This window comes from Amblyomma maculatum, chromosome 1 (assembly GCF_055883805.1).
Source record: "Amblyomma maculatum isolate TAMU_Amacu chromosome 1, ASM5588380v1, whole genome shotgun sequence".
Lineage (NCBI taxonomy): Eukaryota > Metazoa > Arthropoda > Arachnida > Ixodida > Ixodidae > Amblyomma > Amblyomma maculatum.
The window spans coordinates 113,159,437-113,176,903 of record NC_139344.1 but is presented as its reverse complement, the minus strand read 5'-3'; positions in this window follow the sequence as shown (position 1 = coordinate 113,176,903).

Here is a 17,467-nt window from a genome sequence, read left to right as displayed (position 1 = left end):
CATACCATATGTACAATTTTCAAATGTCTAGGGATCAGGGAGACAAAGGTTTTTACTATTGCAGAATTCACCTACGAAGAGAGAGATGAACACAAGGATAGAGAGTCGGAAATTACAGCCACTTTAGAAAAAGAGGAGTCTAATTTCCGTAAAGCGAGTAGCCACGTAGCCACGTCCTGTAGCCACGTAGAACAAACTGCGCGTGCTTGGCAAGCGCGCTGAGGCTGTCGTCTTCTTCTTCGCCGAGACGACGATGGCATGCCACGACACTAATAAAGCGAAATCTGTGTCTTTAAGGGTATTGTAAATAAAATAAATAAACGTGCATGCCACGCAGAAAAGTATTGACGAAGCTTAAGCATTATTTAGTCGTTTCTGCTCAAAGCGCGCCACAATCTCATGAGGACTTATCGATCGCTTTAATTTTGCCTTTGACCCTCCGCAATCTTCTCAGGATCGAAACAGCTGACAGATAGTGTATGCACAAGCGTCAAGGTTTATTCACAACTTATTTTCATCGCACACTGCTTAATTGACGCGCCATAATCCAAGAACGTGCGCTTTGCATCACAAATGAGGCTTTTAATAATAGCCGCTCATCGGTGCAATTAAAATCGATATAGCTAATGCTGGCGCATCATATTAAAGCAGGGCTTATCCTAACTAGGACGGGCATCTTTCACATCACTTGAAACTTTCTTCTAGATTATCGCGCCATCTTTACGCTCAGTAAACTTCTGGTTGCATTTGAACGCTCTAGTAAAGCAGCTTAAGAAGGATAAGGAAGAATCGGTGCCACACGAAGTACTTACTGGACCCACTCCGTTACCTTGCCAGACCGTTACATCACAGCACTTCTTTGTTAATACATGTATTTTCATCCTCCTCCTCGTGCATTTTATTTATTTATTTTCTATACCCTCAATCCCTGAGGCATTCTACAGAGGAGAGAGGTTACATAAATAATAACAAAAAGCAGCAGTTTAGAAAACAAACGCAATACAATACAAAAGTTCTGGCAAGTGAAATAAACCGTCGGAGAAATTGTCACTATGTCAGCGTTTGGCGAACTACCAAAGCAAAGGGCCCTGACCCGCGAGCACACCACGCACATCGAGTCGCTTGCTGGCCTGACAGATGCAGGTGAACAGTGCGATCCTGCCGCAGATCAAGAGCTTCATTCGGGAAGAAGTTGCTCGACAGCTGTCCCTTATTTCCCGCCATAAAGAGCCCTCACCACACCTGGCTCCCAGTCTGCGCCAGATTACTCAAGGGCAGGTAGATGAAGTTCTTCCTCCAGCCCCTCAACCCATATATGCCCCTCGTAGCACCGTTGATATATATGCGCCAGTGCCTGACCACCACCTACATATGCTGCGACTCAAATACCTGCCTATGTTCAACCTCCTGGTCCCGTTCGAGAACCTGCAGAGTTTATTCGACCGACTAGCTCCACTGGCCAGCTCCTGGCACACGACTGACAACCGTCCCATCTACTACTTCTGCGGCTTGTCAGGTCATGTTGTGCGGAATTGCCGTCAATGCATGAGCGTTTCTCGTCCATTTTTCGACGTTTGCGACAACTGGAACCAGCATCACTATTCCCCTCCTGCTGAGCCGTATAAAAGCCATCCACTATCTCCTGAGCACGTCGCCTCTGGTCGCCGTGTCGCAGTTACTGAGGCGAGAACTGCTCTGTCGTTGAAATTTGAAAGACCTCGTCTATCTGCACTAATTTAATTGAAGCTTTCATGGAAGGCCTCTCTGTGATGGCGCTTGTCGGCACCGGTGCTTCGGCCTCTGTGATGGATGCAGCGCTTTGCCGCTATTTGAGAAAAGTTAAGATGCCCCTTTCTGACTTGTCGTAATTGCGAACTGCAAGCGAGCACCTCATTCGGGCGTCAGCAGCGTGCACTCCTCGATTACTCATCCAAGACATTTTATATACTATCGAGTTCGTCGTTTTGCCGTCATGTACGTTCATAAGCGATCATCTTGGGCTGCGACCTCCTATCGCTCCACGACGCGGCCATTGGTTTTGCTCGGGCTCACATAGCGCTCTCTGTGCTGCCCAATCCCGTGCCATGCAGACGTTGAATTTTCCAGTGCTGCTTCGGCGAAAGTTCTTGTCACCGTCAGTACTGCTATTCCTGCGTGTTCATACGTTGTGCCCCTCTCCTGTGACTCTGTTCGTGATGCACGTGTCGTCTTTTCGCCGTACGATATTTTTCTTCGCCGCCACTGTCTGATCCTGCCTTATGCCCTGCTCACCACATCCGTCGGCCCCATCTAATTATGCGTCCCGAACCCACTTTTAAGCCCCCTTGGTTTTTTTCGCCGCTGCAGATGCATCGGTATCGTAGAGTTTTTCAACTCTGCTTTCAACTCCGATGTCGCTAGAGGATCACCACCGCTTGAAATGGATGCGCTCAGCCCATCTACTCCTTCGTCCGCCCCGTTGTCGGCAGATCTTTTTCTTCGCTGTATTGATGCCTCTCTTCCTCCATCTCTGCGAAAACAACTTCATGCGCTCCTTGAAGGGTTTAGTTCATCCTTCGATTGCCACTAATCTGTTTTGGGACGCACGTCGACTGTCGAGCACCGCATTAACACCGGTGCCCATACCCCTCTGCGTCAGCGTCCATATCGTGTTTCCAACGACGAACGACAAGTTATTGAAGAAAAGGCGAGCAAAATGCTGCAGAGTAGAGTTATTCAGCCCTCCAACAGCCGATGGGCCACACCGGTGGTACTTGTGAAGAAGGATGGCTCCTTTCGATTTTGTATCGATTAGCGCCGTATTAACAAGATTTATTTATTTACCCACAGCGCCAAGCGGCATTACAGGGGGGGGGGGGGGGGGGGGGGGCGTACACAAAAAACAAGAACCTTACATAAGCAGTGTCTTTCACCAAAATAAGTCGAAATAGCATCAAAACAAAGACAAAATAAGAGACAGAAAAATTCACAGTCCCACAAAACTGAAATGGTTATTATAGATAACGATTATAGATCACAAGAAACGACGTCTACCCTCTGCCCCGCATTGATGACGATCTGGAATGCCTCCAAGGAGCGAAGCTCTTTTCGTCACTCGACTTGTGACCTGGTTATTTGCAGGTCCCAACGGCAGCTGAAGATCGGGCTAAAGCCGAAATTTGTGACCCTGAAGGCCTCTACGTGTTCACTATGCCTTTTGGCTTATTTAACACTCCGGCAACTTTCGAGCGAATGATGGACACAGGCTGTTTTCCGTAGACAATATTACTAGGGGACAATATTAAGCTCATGGTAGTATCTGAATGTAGTAGGCCAGGCTGGAGTAATGTAACTGTTAGATGAAAGTCGATAATGAGCAAGAATGACATAATACAAGAATTTCAACGATTCCAAATGCCGGCGACGTGATAGTGTAGTAAGCTGTGATGAAAGGAGGGCAGGAGTAGGCGAAACATCACTTTCATAGTAGTAACCAATGAAACGAATGGCTTCCTTCTGAACTCTTTCGACCTTGGTAATATCAGTTAGTTTTTGAGGGTTTCATACAACGCATGCATAATCTAGTACGGGACGAATTAATGATTTACACATTAGTAACTTCGCATCACTTGGAGCTTGAGCTAGAGTTCGTCTTAAACATCGTAATTTCATGAGGGCTTTGCTACAAATCTAATCAATATGCTTGGACCAAGATAAATGGGTACTTAAGATAACTCCCAAATATTATAATTAAAGACCCTTTCTAGTGACATGCTATGAGTAGGCGAAAAAAGAAGGATCTTTGTATTAGGGCTCTTTTCGACTTTCCCTCGGACCCCTTCGGCGGTTACACCATTTACACCAATCTTGACCTTTCAGCGAGTTTCATCTGCTCTAAGGCGCAGGAGCACAGAAAGCCGGCCATCGCGCATGCCATTTAATAATTTGGGTGACTGTACAGCTTTGTTCTGAAGTACCTGCGCTCGTGCCTCGACTGCGAACGCCCACAAGACGCCCTCCCACCATACTTCTAGAGATTTGCAGCCCTTTCCTTGTTTGCATCACCCTTCTGAGCGTGTTGACATTGATTTAAACAAGCGCCTCCCATACACTGCACCTGGAAAACGATGGGTTATTGTTGTCATAGGTCTCCTGACGCGGTATGCTGAGACCGCGGTCTCAGCGGTCGTAGTAGGTAGGGCGGCGCGCCGCCCTACCTACTACGACCGCCAATGATGTGTCGTTCTTTCTTCTGCGGCGGTTCATTCTTAGACACGGCGCCCCTCGTGAGCTGCTCAGCGACCGAGACCGCGTCTTCTTGTCCGACGTCATTCAAATCCTGCTACGAGAGTGCAACGTAATTCATCGGACTTTCACTGCGTTCCACCCTCAGACGATTGGCCTAATGGAGCGCTCTAACCACACTCTTGGTGACATTCTGGCTATGTACGTCGACTCGATTCACACGAAATGACTGGTACCTGGTTTTTCCCTGCATTACCTTCGCGTGCACTGCTGCCACACAATCTACTACAGGTTTTTATTGCGAAAGCAATACTACGCCAGGTCTAACCGCTCGTCGCGTGGACTCCCCTGCAAGAAGAAGAAGAATAAGAAGAATAAGAATAAGAAGAATAAAAAGAATAAGAAGAAAAATAAGAAAAATAAGAAGAATAAGGGTAAGAATAAGGGTAAGAATAAGGATAAGAAGAAGAAGAAGAATCGGTTACCGGCAGCAAATGTTTTCGCTCCATATTCGGTTCAGCAGCATTTAACCCTTCTCATTTTTCTCCTTTCTTCTTTCTTTACGGTCGACATTCTTCCTATCGATACTACCCTACCACCTATATCTCATCTGAATACACCACTATTTTACAAGCTGCGAAGTACGCACAAGATTGCCTCCAGATCGCACGGCCCCTAACGACAGCTACCCAATGCTTCCAACAAAGTAGCAATGAAGACAATCCACCTGACCTACAATTCTCGCCTGACTCTTTCTCTATTGTTGTGACCCAGATTGCGTGTTGTAGACCCGGTTGGTTATCGGAGCAAGAACAAGGACGAGGGCCGGATTTTGAAGTGAGATTAAAAACTTTATATACGATATTTACATGGTAGCGTTTTTAGTGCGAGACTGACTAGACGACCAGTGTCCGTTTTACGACCTTCGACACACACTTGTAGCCAGTTTTTAATAGGGCAGGTTTCCTATGTTTCCTAGACGAAAGGCAGGCCAGTTAATAGGGAGTGTCTCGGTCATCTCACTTTCCCACACTCACACACACACGCACCAATACTGCTTGCACTCGTTGACACGCCCCTCTGACAGGTTTTGGCTGGAGGGTGAGGAGGTGGTCGTCTAGACTGCGTAGATGGCCTCAGCCGCTTGTCTCCGTGGGCGTTTGTACCTGGGCTGACGCATCGGTCCCGACGTCTCCTGGCTGCATTCAGTGAGGCCACTTAGCCGAAAGCTGTCCCCGTGGCTCACCACGGGAAGAAAGGGAAGAATTCACGCCCGCTCTCCGTAGCGAGGCTAGACACTTGAAGGGACCGGAATTTGGTCGTTTCCCTTCCTTTGTTCCGGTCGTCGACGTGTTGGCGGGACCCCGATAATTGCTACCGCGTGACGAACTGTACCCTTCGGGGCCGGCCGGTGCCAGGTGCAATGGCGCCTCACCGGCGCCGATGTTGGGCGCTCATAGCCAGACGATGCACCCCCCCCCCCCCCCCCCCGCTATGGCTTGGGAGGGGTCAGTGGCACCTGCTTCCAGTCTCGATCCTTGTCGCCGTTCTTAAGATCCGATGCGGCGGTCTTCGCAGCTCGTCCGATCACAATACTATGGATACACCCCAGTACATAGGGCCTCTCCAGGAAACTTGTCACAAAATATCATGGTCCCCTACGCTGCCCACATTCTCCTCCAACTTCCCATAATCCTATCCTAATTCCTAATTCCTAGTTCCCTTTACCCTACAACCCATCCCTTCCGCTACTTCCCAGGGGAGATACGTGGGGAGTCCCCGGGTCCACCTTCTTCGGCTGCGGGTCGCTATAGTAGCTCCCCCCTTTTATTTATTGACTTCCAATCAATCAAAAACTCTTGTCTGGATGGACCTGTTCATTTATATCTCCAATTGCGGAACTTTCTCTACCCGGGATACATTAGTGGTGCGGGCGGAGTCTGACTTTGGACTCCATCTTAGCATAGGTCCCTATCGTGTATTGAAGCAGACATCAACTGTGAATTAGCTTGTTGATCCCCCTCGCGGTGTCTCCCAATCTCCGTCACAGCGGCCGCGAGACTGTGAATGTCCAACGTCTCAAGCCTTACTACGACCCCGCGGTTATCTCCGCACCTTAGGTCGCCAGGTTGATCCTTTTGTGATCGGGGGCCATTTATGATAGGGGGCAGGCAGGCTTACGCTCGAGCTGCCATGCCATGTCTAGTGCACGCGCCTGGCTGGTGTCGCTGGCCGCAGTCTGCTGTTACGCCTACTTCAGTTGACAAGCATTGTAGAAATAAACCCTCACCTAACACAAATAAAAATGCTGGCCCTTTTTGTGCGTGTTCAACTTCTTAATTTATTCTAGTCAACACACACCAACTGTCAGTTGTGTTCATTTTCCTGGGAAGTTTCTTAGACAGCTTAAAGTTCGTCGCATTTTTCATAAAACAATGATACGCCAATCAGTATTGGCGATCTTTCTGTGTTCACTCCTTCCTAGATTGTTCCAATCTGTTTATGGTGTTTCAGTTATTTTTTTCTTTCGGTTCATTCTGTATGCATTCAAATTGTTTGTTCTTTCTTAAAGCGACCCATCATATTGTGAGGCATTAGATAGCATGTTATGGGGTTTCTCTATAGGTAAGGTCACCTGTAGACAAGTTCTGGACACAACAAACCCATTTAGTTTGTCTCCAAAGTGCCCTTATAAAGGCTCTTTTTCCCGATCGAGATCCATCGCTAGCACCCCAATTAATGACGCATAAAGATTGAAGCCATAGCAGTGAATACTAGTGATGCCACAGCACAGCAGCGTGACATATACTATCAACGGTCCAGTGAGGCACGACATATGCCAGCTGCTGCATCGGCGGTCGGTAGGCTGATCGGTCGGCATGATGTCACCGCTGATGCGCCGGCATCGGCGCCCGAGAGAAATATTCTCGCTGATGAGACTACGACCTGACTTGCTTCTTTTTGTAGTTCACTGAAAATGCAAATGAAAGAAACAAGACTACAGTTCATATGTACACACTTCATACTCATTGGAAGAGGGAAAAAGAAAAAATGCAGCATTTCTGCATAGCGTTTCAGTACATTAGGAATTTATAATGAAGATCCACAACTAAGCCTAAATTGGGCACCTGAAACCAAATATCAGCTAAAAAATAGTATTCTGAAACCTTTTAAGTATTCTTTCCTGTTTAGAAGCAGCCATCTGTCAATGTTAAGGATTAGCACAAATTTTCAAGTGTATTTTAGGGACATCATAGTCTGATTTCGTTTTGGTCCTGTTTCCCATGCTTCGGGAAAAAGCAAGAAAAAACAGTTTTTTTTTAAATATTTTTTCTCCCAAGCTCTCCCTTCTCTAACAGCAAGCTGGACATCATCTCACAAAAAAGGACGGGCGTGTGGCAATCGCTATCTGCTCTGCCAGACCCCGCTCAACTCAAACCCTTGTCAAGTCCCTATAAACCCCAGCCGACTCGTGAGTACAACTGCAGTGCTGATAATGCGCAGCGCCTGAAATTGTTACTTTTGATTTTTGTTTTCGCCTTAGGTTTTGGATGGCATTGTAAGGTCAGCACTTTACTGATCAAAAAGATGGCTTGCATTCAGCTTAAAAAAGTTGGCGTCAATGCTAAAAAATATGTGCTTAATGTTTCCCCAGCGCTGTTCGATTGGCACTCATTTTGAATAAGTTTCTCTACCACCCCGCCACCCTGAACGTCGTTGTATCGGAATAGACTGACAGCGGATTAATTTTGGTTGAACCTAGCTAGGCGATAGCTCGGTTTTGCGTGGCTTTGAGCAGTTCAGCCTTTGTTTTTGGATTCTATTCGTCGTGATCTTTTGCACGATACATGATGACGTTGCAGCGTACGTTCAATTTTCAGCCACGATTAACTATTTAGCGGTAATTAACTAAACCCTGCAATTAATGTAGTGAAATCGCACACGATAGAAGGTATTCAATGCTATATGACATTATGCAGCAACGTAAATTGCAATTTTATCAAAATTAAGCAAATAATAGAATTATTTAGACTTTTAATTAGTCTAGTGGAATTATACTCAACAAAAGCAATAGAACGATGTGCGACTAAATGCAGCCTAAGACAATTTTTTTTATCTCAGGCAACGAATTATCTGTATATAATCCCGACGCGTGATTTGCGAGGCTCAATCATACTAGATATAATCGACACAGCGATATGACACTTGAGTTGCTATGGCTAGACCAGAAGGTTTGACATCGAGGCTGAGTTAAAGGCCATACGGACGCCGTGGCTTTAAAGTTTTCACTGAGCAGAGCTCTTGCTTTAAAATCTGTTTTCATCAGATATGAAACGCGGATGTACACGTATTTCAGGCGTGAACAGTAAACGCTGCGCATACATTTGAAGCATTTGTAAGACTGCGAAATCTTGATCGTCATCTTTGAACACTATGCTTAACATGCTTTTTGTGCGATGTTTGTGATACAGCATTGAAGCCCACTTTATATTAACTCAAAACAGATAACGCATAAAGCTAGGCTAGTTGGGGTTTCGAGTGAGAGGATATAATAGCCAGCGTGTAACAACAAGAACTAAAGGCGAGAAAAACACTATCTTTTCAGACTCATCAAGGATGTTGGGGAGGTTTATACCATAAACCACAAGAGACCATACCACAAACCACGAGGGACTATATAGTTTGCGGTATAATAACTGCGTTCTTAAGGTTGGCAGCTACCACCTTTGAAGAAAAACATGCGACAAACGTACTTGCATAATTGTTTTTTCTGTTTTTCTTCTTTTTGCATTCAGGATTCGAAATACATGTGCACTTTGCTCGTGTGGTCCTAACTGTTTATTATTTTTCCTGCTGCAAGCTTGTGGCAGATGATTTAGCTAATGCTTCCATCGGCTTTTGCGTTGTTTTAGCAATTTTTACATCAAATGACCTCGTCTGTAGCTGCATGAACCCACGCTGTTCTCTTTGCCGGTACTACGCTTATTTCTGCGTCGTAGTAAGCACAGGAATGAACTTTATTTCTGTTTTTGGTTTCTCGTCCACATTGACCAAAACAGTTCTGAGAAATATTACCTAGTTAGCTTCGTTCATTTGAGAGGGGCACTTAGAGAGCGCGTGCGCTTTGGGTGCTCACATGCTCCGGTAATTTGAGCGGAATGATCTGCCGGGCCGGCTTACTTGCGTGCCGGGACAGCGAAGGATGACTGCGGGGACTTTGCTAGGTTAGAAGAAGGCTACATCTGAAATGACCTTTTATCTGGTGGGCACAGGTCGCGTGGGACGTAAAAATAACCACTCCCCAGTTCGCAAAAACTTTGAAACAGTCTGTGCGCTTATAGTGCGCTCTGGCTCTCTGATTTTAGAAACTTTTAGGACGTCCAATGCTTTGGAAAATCATAAATAATTTATGTGAGCGGTGATATAGTGAAGGACGGTTTCTGAATACATTGCAGTAGCGCTGAGGTGAGCCATTCCTTGCAAGGCAGCACAAAATGGTTATTGCTACGAGGGTTACCCAAGAAGTAATGCCCCTCATTGATTTCTCCAGCATCAATTATTCAAATTTATGAAAGAACTATTACTTACTATTATATCTGTTGGATATTTATTATTTTCTCTGTAATCTCGGCCGACAAACATGTTTTTGTGCTCCCTTTTTGAGCACGGGCATGAGTGCCCACTTTGTACTAGCTTTTTTTCTTCACGGCGCATACATGGGCTAGGATGTCCGCGCTTACACTATAGCTATCTGATAACAGCAGAATCAGTTGTCGAATTTGTATAGACTCTACATACATATCCTTCTCACAGCTAGGACTTGGCACCACCTCGTCTTCATTTCTGCACTCCATGGATTCAGATGACGACGGCGTCATTCGCACCGTAAAGACAAGGCTATATATATATATAAAAAAAAAAAAAACTTGGCGCACACAAGTAAACCTCAAGTGTATTAAGTAATGGCGTTAAATGATTCCCATAGTAGCTTCCTGACGCATCCTATTGCAGACACCGACACTCTTCACGCCTTAGCATGCTGCTATATTTAACCGAGTGGAACGAACACGCCTCGGCTGAATGAGGGTAGGGTGTCACGACCTAGGGCTCAGAGGTTCGACTGCTCCACATGACCACCTATACTTTCATTTAAGCGACGAACTGCGTGCAACGTCGTGGATGCGTCACAACCCTTCTCGACCAATAACGATTTTTCAGTCCCGCCGACAACCTCTTTTCCCGATGAACATGGTGTTTCACGTAATGCAAGTAAGGCATGTTTGTCCTTTTTCGCCGATAGCCCAAAGCCATAGAAATCGACCGAGATCACATTTTAAAGTAACATTGGCGAAAACCTTTATGGCTCATGAGACGAATTGATGACCTCTGAACCTGTCACGGAAATTGCCCACATGAAGTGGTACCGCAAACTATGTAATGTCAGTATGACGTATTATTGTCGATAGTTTTAGAGAGACAGATGGGGTAGAAGGTTCGAGTCTTAATGTATAATGAAGGTTTGATTTGGTTAATGGGGTTTAACGTCCCAAAGCGACTCAAGTTATGAGAGACGCCGTAGGGAAGGACTCTGGAAATTTCGACTACCTGGGGTTCTTTAACGTGTACTGAAATCGCACAGTATACGGGCGCCTTGCTTTTCGCCTCCACCGAAAAGTGGCCACCGTGGCCAGGATTCGATCCCGCATCCCTGGACACAGGAGTCGAGCGCCCTAACCACAGCACCACCGCGGCGGGTCAAGTATAATGAAGGGTTCTAGTCCTAAATTAGGACCTAGGATTTGAACTCCAGCTAACGTCTAAGGTTCGAGTGCAGAAAAGGTAGTGGGTTAGAATCCTACAGACGGTCGTCATTTAGAGTTCCTCGCTCGTGTCACAGTTGCCGTAGCAATTGTGACACCAGCCGTAGTGGAGCCACCGAAGTGGAGAGTTCATGACAGCGGTATGCACAATAGGCACTACTGTGGCAGGGCTCTTCTCCTATTATATTTTGTACCGCTCCGTTCACTTTTAAGGCATCACTTTTAAGGAACCTGGCATCACTAACGGACCTACAAGAGGTTCCCATTGCGCAGTCCTTGACGTTGCCATAAGGTGTGATTACATTTTCAGTTATAGAACGAAGGAAGCAGGAAGACAGGGAGGGTAAACAGATGCGTGCTGCAGCCGGCTACCCTGCTCAAGGGGAAATGAACGTGAGTTATATAAAGGGGAAAATGGCTGAAATCCCAATGACCAACAACGGCAGTTATGACCGCACGCTATGGAGTCCCAGCCTGTCGCGCAAACGCGATGCCCTAAGGAAATGACGCAGCGCTTCGAATGCCTTCAGGGCCGATGAACGATAAAGCCAATAAAGCGACCGTCCGGGAAATTTCACCTCCGTCAGAGGATGAAATTCAGGGAGTGATGAAGCACAACACGTTTCTAGAGCGTAGTTGTACTTGGGCCATAGTCGCATTATTCCGCGAATCTTCTATAAACGGCGTCGCATAGCAACAGCGTCTATCACATAACCTCCATTGTAACGAAATTGTGAGCCAGCTAGCGTAGAAAGGAGAATTGGAGAGTGTAGTCTAAGAAGCCTACGTACAAAGGCCGTTATTAGGGTGGCGCAAAGGAAAGATGCAGTATCTGTCACACGTCTGGATGGACACCTGAGCCGTGCCATAAAAAAAATGGAGGAAGAAGGGAGTGAAAGGAGAGAGGAAGAGCCACCATAGTGGAAGGCTCTGGAATAAATCTGACCACCTGGGGACATATAACTTGCACTGATATCACACCAGCGCCCGCGTTCTAATTAGGCAGCCTCCATACGAAGGCCGTTCTTAGGGTGGCGCCAATCGAATAGTAGCGGCTCCAGCGGGCGACAGATGTAGTGGACCAGCCACACTATGCGGACAGCGGACGCCAAATTTGTAACGCCGCCGCCATTTTCGCAGCTCTCCACTGTGGCAACTCTCTCTCTCTTTTCAATTCCTCCTTTCTTTCTTCCTTTATGACATAGTCCAGGGCCAACTTTCACGATAAAGTTCGAGCTAAGTTCTGACTGAAGCGTAGTATTTAGTAAGACCACACTTCGTTAAGACGGCTCGGGCTCCGAAAGCTTCGGTTCATGTTCACCAGAGTGGCTTCCCCGAACGCCCTCAGCAACCACTTGGGGCAGTTTACCCGTAACACAATCTTAAGCCGCAAAAAGCAATGGCACGGATTTTACGCAGCGCAAGACTGACGGAATGTTTGCATATTACAGCGGGGACAGGGCTAGCGCATTCCCGTGTTTCCCTAATTTCTCTAATTAGGTACCTGGCGTCTTTGTGTCTTAACTAAGACGGCACTAGAGTGGTAATCGTGCTAGCGACTTATTCAAGTCAGGACTGAAGCCCAGTCTCGACTCCAGTCTTAAGTAGCAGAGCTAGCGGCCTATCCTTTACACTTCGATAAGTCTGGACTTAGCTAAGACAGTCTTAAGATCGTTTCGTGCAAGCGGACCCAGGTGTCCTCCCAGAAGTGTGACAGATACTGCCACATTTCTTTCTTCTACACCAATTTATAATTTTACTAATAAACATAGGAACCGCAGCAGTTTATTACACCGATTTCAAGGTTCTGTTCGTAGTCATTACAGCGTGAAATGAATAAATAAAATAAACATTGAAACAAGCCTTGTGTCTTATATCGACAGAGCTATCACTCGATATTCGAATCAGCAGCGTTGAGGCCTTCTAGATCTTTTATTTTCAGCTCCAAACGTAGCGATTCATAACAGAGACTGCAACTAATGTTCAATGACAATATTTCTACTGTCTCTGGTGTATACTGTGAATGAAGGTTAATAAAGCAAACGATCTGCTTCCTACTGCGTTTTGTAACGATAAGGGCCAGCTTTCTAGTCCTTAGTTCCAGCATTCGTTCCTTTCGTTTTAGCATTACCAATGTTACCAATATGTTTGTGGGGTAGTTTTAAAGAAAAAAACTGAAATCATTTAGTCACGAATTCTTCTCTCTCTCCTATATTTTTGAGGGGGAGGATGACGGTAAAGACAGCGGAAAGGGAATAGGTGGCTTGCGGAGGATGTTACTATAGAACGCGCTTTTGTTTAAAAGCCGCAAGAGCATCGGTGTGTTGCCCCTCTAAGCCGTCGTATGACTTTTTTAAAAACAAATAACGGTGAAACTGACTCAATGGCTGATTGCCTTCTTTATGGCCATTAAGACTATACATTTACAATCTGTCTATAGCTTCGCAATTGCTTTCTACTGTTACAGAAACAAAGTTAGGGTCGAACTTGCGAAATATAGGCTTATAAATAAAATACCGCCATGTAGCTTACAGGGTTCAAATTAGGCAAGGCTTTTTATAGGTATTCGTAGCCACCGACACTGCAACAGAAGCCGCCCTGCAGTTCTATATTACCTCCTCTGCACGTAAAGGAAATTTGTATGGTCTTGCTAAAAGCACCCCTTCCGAATTGAAGGCAAATTACTTTGAGAGTAGTAATGTAATAGTGACACCCAGAGCACAGATATTATTTATGAGCGATTTTGCTATTCTCGCCTCGCGTTATTTACTTTTTTTTTTTTTTTGCCTTGAAGGCGGCTGCTAATGAGTGTTCACAATTTGAAAGAATTTTTATTTCAGCTAAGCAATTTTATCACGAACCAGTGCAGATCGATCTTAGCTGCCGTCATTTGCAGATGAAGCCACCAACAACAGTATTAGAAGTAAGTGGTATTAGAAAATGAAAAGGAACATGCAGGGGACTGTCGACGGTAAGAAGCTGCTACATTACGCTTAGTGACCCACAAGAAAGGGGCCAGCAATGCGCTCCGCTCCGCAAAGACCACTGAAGCCCACGTCTCTCATTCTTTCTCCACTGGCCTTTTCCCTCTCATGATCGGTAACTCTTGCTGACATGTGGTCTCGCTAGTCGACCGGCGATGACGCTTCCGCAGAGAGCTAAGCGCACCGCGTGGCCATTGGTTGATGCGGATAGCAAGGTACTGGGCCCATAGAGAAACATACTTAAGTAGATAAACTTAGGTACTTACGTAAAGAACGGACCCTTCCGTAGGGTCCTGCGGCCGAGCTACTGCACCGCTGGCGCCATGAGAGACTGGGCAGACCGCTAATTTCGTCCTCCGGGACTGTCGCGACGCCGGACGCACAGGGCCGGAGCCGAGGGTAGCGTTGACTGGCGAGGCGTCGAGGAACCGCGGAGACGAGGAGCTTTCATTAGAGGTGAGTACAAGTAACTATTTACGCCTGTACACTTCGGAGATTTCAGAAGGAAGCCATCTCCCGATGACGAACATCAGGTTTTCTTCTCTTGGGTCTCCCTAGGTCCCTAGGCAGGGAATTAGTTCATCTTCGGCACGAGCCAATCGCAAAGCGCGAGGTGACAGTTTGCGCACTGCATCACTGGGCCCCGCCCCGCACATTCTTGCACGTGTGCCACTACACTTTAACAAACACGTCGCCAGTTCACAAGCGACCCCCCATCGTTCTATACTCACGGCTTGCCTCTGTTTTTGTCCGTTCGGTCCGGCGCCTTGTGGGTCTGCCCCTCAGCGGCAAACACTTCAGCCAGCAGGCCAGAGCTCGCGCGAAGCCGACGATGACTTCTCCCTCCTCTTTTGTCCAACGTCGAGTACCGTAACCCGACCCAGCGCGGCTCCAACGATGGCTTCTTGCTCCGCCGCCGCCCCTCTGTAGGTCATTAACAGGCCAGGCTCTTCTTGGGAAGTCAGGCCGTTTCTTCACAAAGCGACCAAAGCGGTGCTTTGGAAAGGCCATAGGTGAGAGCAGCGGTTGTTGAAGCGTGCGTGCAGACCAGGGGAGAGGTGGGGGGGGGGGGGGGGGGGGGGGGGAGCTTGCCGAGATGCCCGTGTAGCGAACGTAGACACACCGACGCCTTCTGAGCAATACATTATCTCGGACACAACAGGACTTTAGCCGCGTGCTCCAGCTCTGTTTCGATTTCGATAGCAATTCTTTCGATTTTGATTTACATTTCGCTATTAAAATATTCAACTACAACGTCTATAGTGGGCCGCAATGGCTTTAATATTTCTTTCTAATGATGCCATGCATACGGATAAAATGAAGTCGCGGATCGTAACGTTTTTACTGGAAATCTTCTCGAAAAACCTAAGCGCGGCTAGCTTAGTTCATGCAGGTTGGAATAATGCGGTCGGAGCTGTTGTTATTGTAATTATTTTACCGTTATTGAGCCGATTTGACCTGCTTTTTTCTGTTGCACACAAGAGAAGACAGCGGTTTCATATAAAAAAGTTAAGTTTTTCGTGTTTACATCTTGAATTGCGCAGTAAGAATGCTGGATCACATACTTTAAAAATGCATCACATTGCAAATAGCAACAAGAAAGAAGGTACGGTAAGGCACATGGTACAGTGTCACAAAGAACAAAAAAAAAAAAGTCATTACCCCCCCCCCCCCCCCCCCCCCCCCCCCCCCCACTGCGTGTTCTCCCTCTAAAACATCACCCGTGAGAAGAACATAAAATCAGGATCTTAACCCTTGCTTATCTTCCGGGACGAATTCTATGCGCATGCGGCGGCATTACAAGATATTGTTCCTTCTCGCCGGTGATCTGCGCGAATGCACCTCTCGCTTAAAAACCCCGGGTAGCCCAGATTAATCAACACCTCTGTACTAGGACGCCACTAATAGCCTGTGTCACTACGGGAATTTACAGCCCATATGCCTCATAAAGATCCATGCGTAAATGATGTGGCCCACATGCGAGTCATTTTCTAAACAAAACCTAAACAGAATATTCCAAAGTGCAATAGCCACTAGCATTGGGCAGCAGACTCCTTCGGAATTTATTCCTATACATTTAGCACTGGTATCAATTGTGTTCCTAGTTAGCCTAAAGAGAATGCTTATATTTTTTTCGGTCACAAGTTAGTGCTTTTCTCTAATACGACATCTAATTACAATTTGAAATTAATTGCATCCATATGTTTTCAGCCCCTTCATGGATCACTGCCTTGTCGTGGCGGAGGGGTTTGCGAAACTCGATGAAGTCGTGAGCTCTGCTGTGTAGGGCCACCCAAGATAGACAAGTCACGGCAGAGAGTTCTGACAAAATGTGATTCACTGGAGAAGGTAATGGCAACCCACTGCAGTATTTCCTGCCAAGAAAACCCTATGGCCAGTCGCAATACCATTATCGATATGGCGCCGGAAGATGAGCCCCCCAGGTTGGAAGGCGTCCCACATGTTACTGGGGATGAACAAAGGGCGATTCCTAGTAGCTCCAGGACGAATGAAGCGGCTGGGCTAAAGCCAAAAGGACGCACAGTTGTGGATGTGTCGGGAAGCGACCGGAAAGTCCGATGTTGCAAGGAGATATATCACATAGCTACATGGAATGTAAGATCTATGACGCAAGGTAAACTGGATGTCGTCAAGCGAGAAATGGACAGATTGAACATTGATATCTTGGGTATCAGCGAGCTCAAATGGACCGGAATGGGAGAATTTAACTCCGGCGACCATTATGTCTTTTATTGTGGGAACGGATCCAAGAGAAGGAATGGGGTCGCTCTCATAGTAAACAGAAGAATGGGCAAAGCAGTGCTAGGGTACAACCCCAAAAACGACCGAATGATTTCACTTCGGATCCAAGGTCACCCTTTCAACATAACAGTTATCCAAGTCTATGCACCGACCACTACTGCTGAAGAAGCTGACGTTGAGAGATTTTATGCGGACCTACAATGCCTTTTAGACCGCACACCATCATCATACGTCGTTTTTCTCATAGGAGACTGGAATGCTAAGGTCGGGAGTAAAGAAACATCCGGAATTATAGGCAAGTTCGGTCCTGGCGAGCCAAATGAAGCTGGGCAGAGGCTAGTAGAGTTTTGTCAAGAAAACAACCTGACCATAGCGAATACTCATTTTCAACAGCACAAGAGGCGCCTGTACACATGGACTTCACCGGACGGTCTGTACAGGAATCAGATCGATTATATTCTTTGCCGGAAGAGATGGAGAAGCGCTATACAAGCAGTAAAAACAAGGCCTGGGGCCGATTGTGGCACCGATCATCAGCTTCTTGTTGCCAAAATTAAGCTTCGATTGAGGAAAACGCAGAAAACTAGAAGGCCTTTCAGATATGATCTGGATCAAATTCCATTAGAATATGCTGTGGAAGTGAGGAATCGATTTCAAGAATTAGATCTAGAAGAC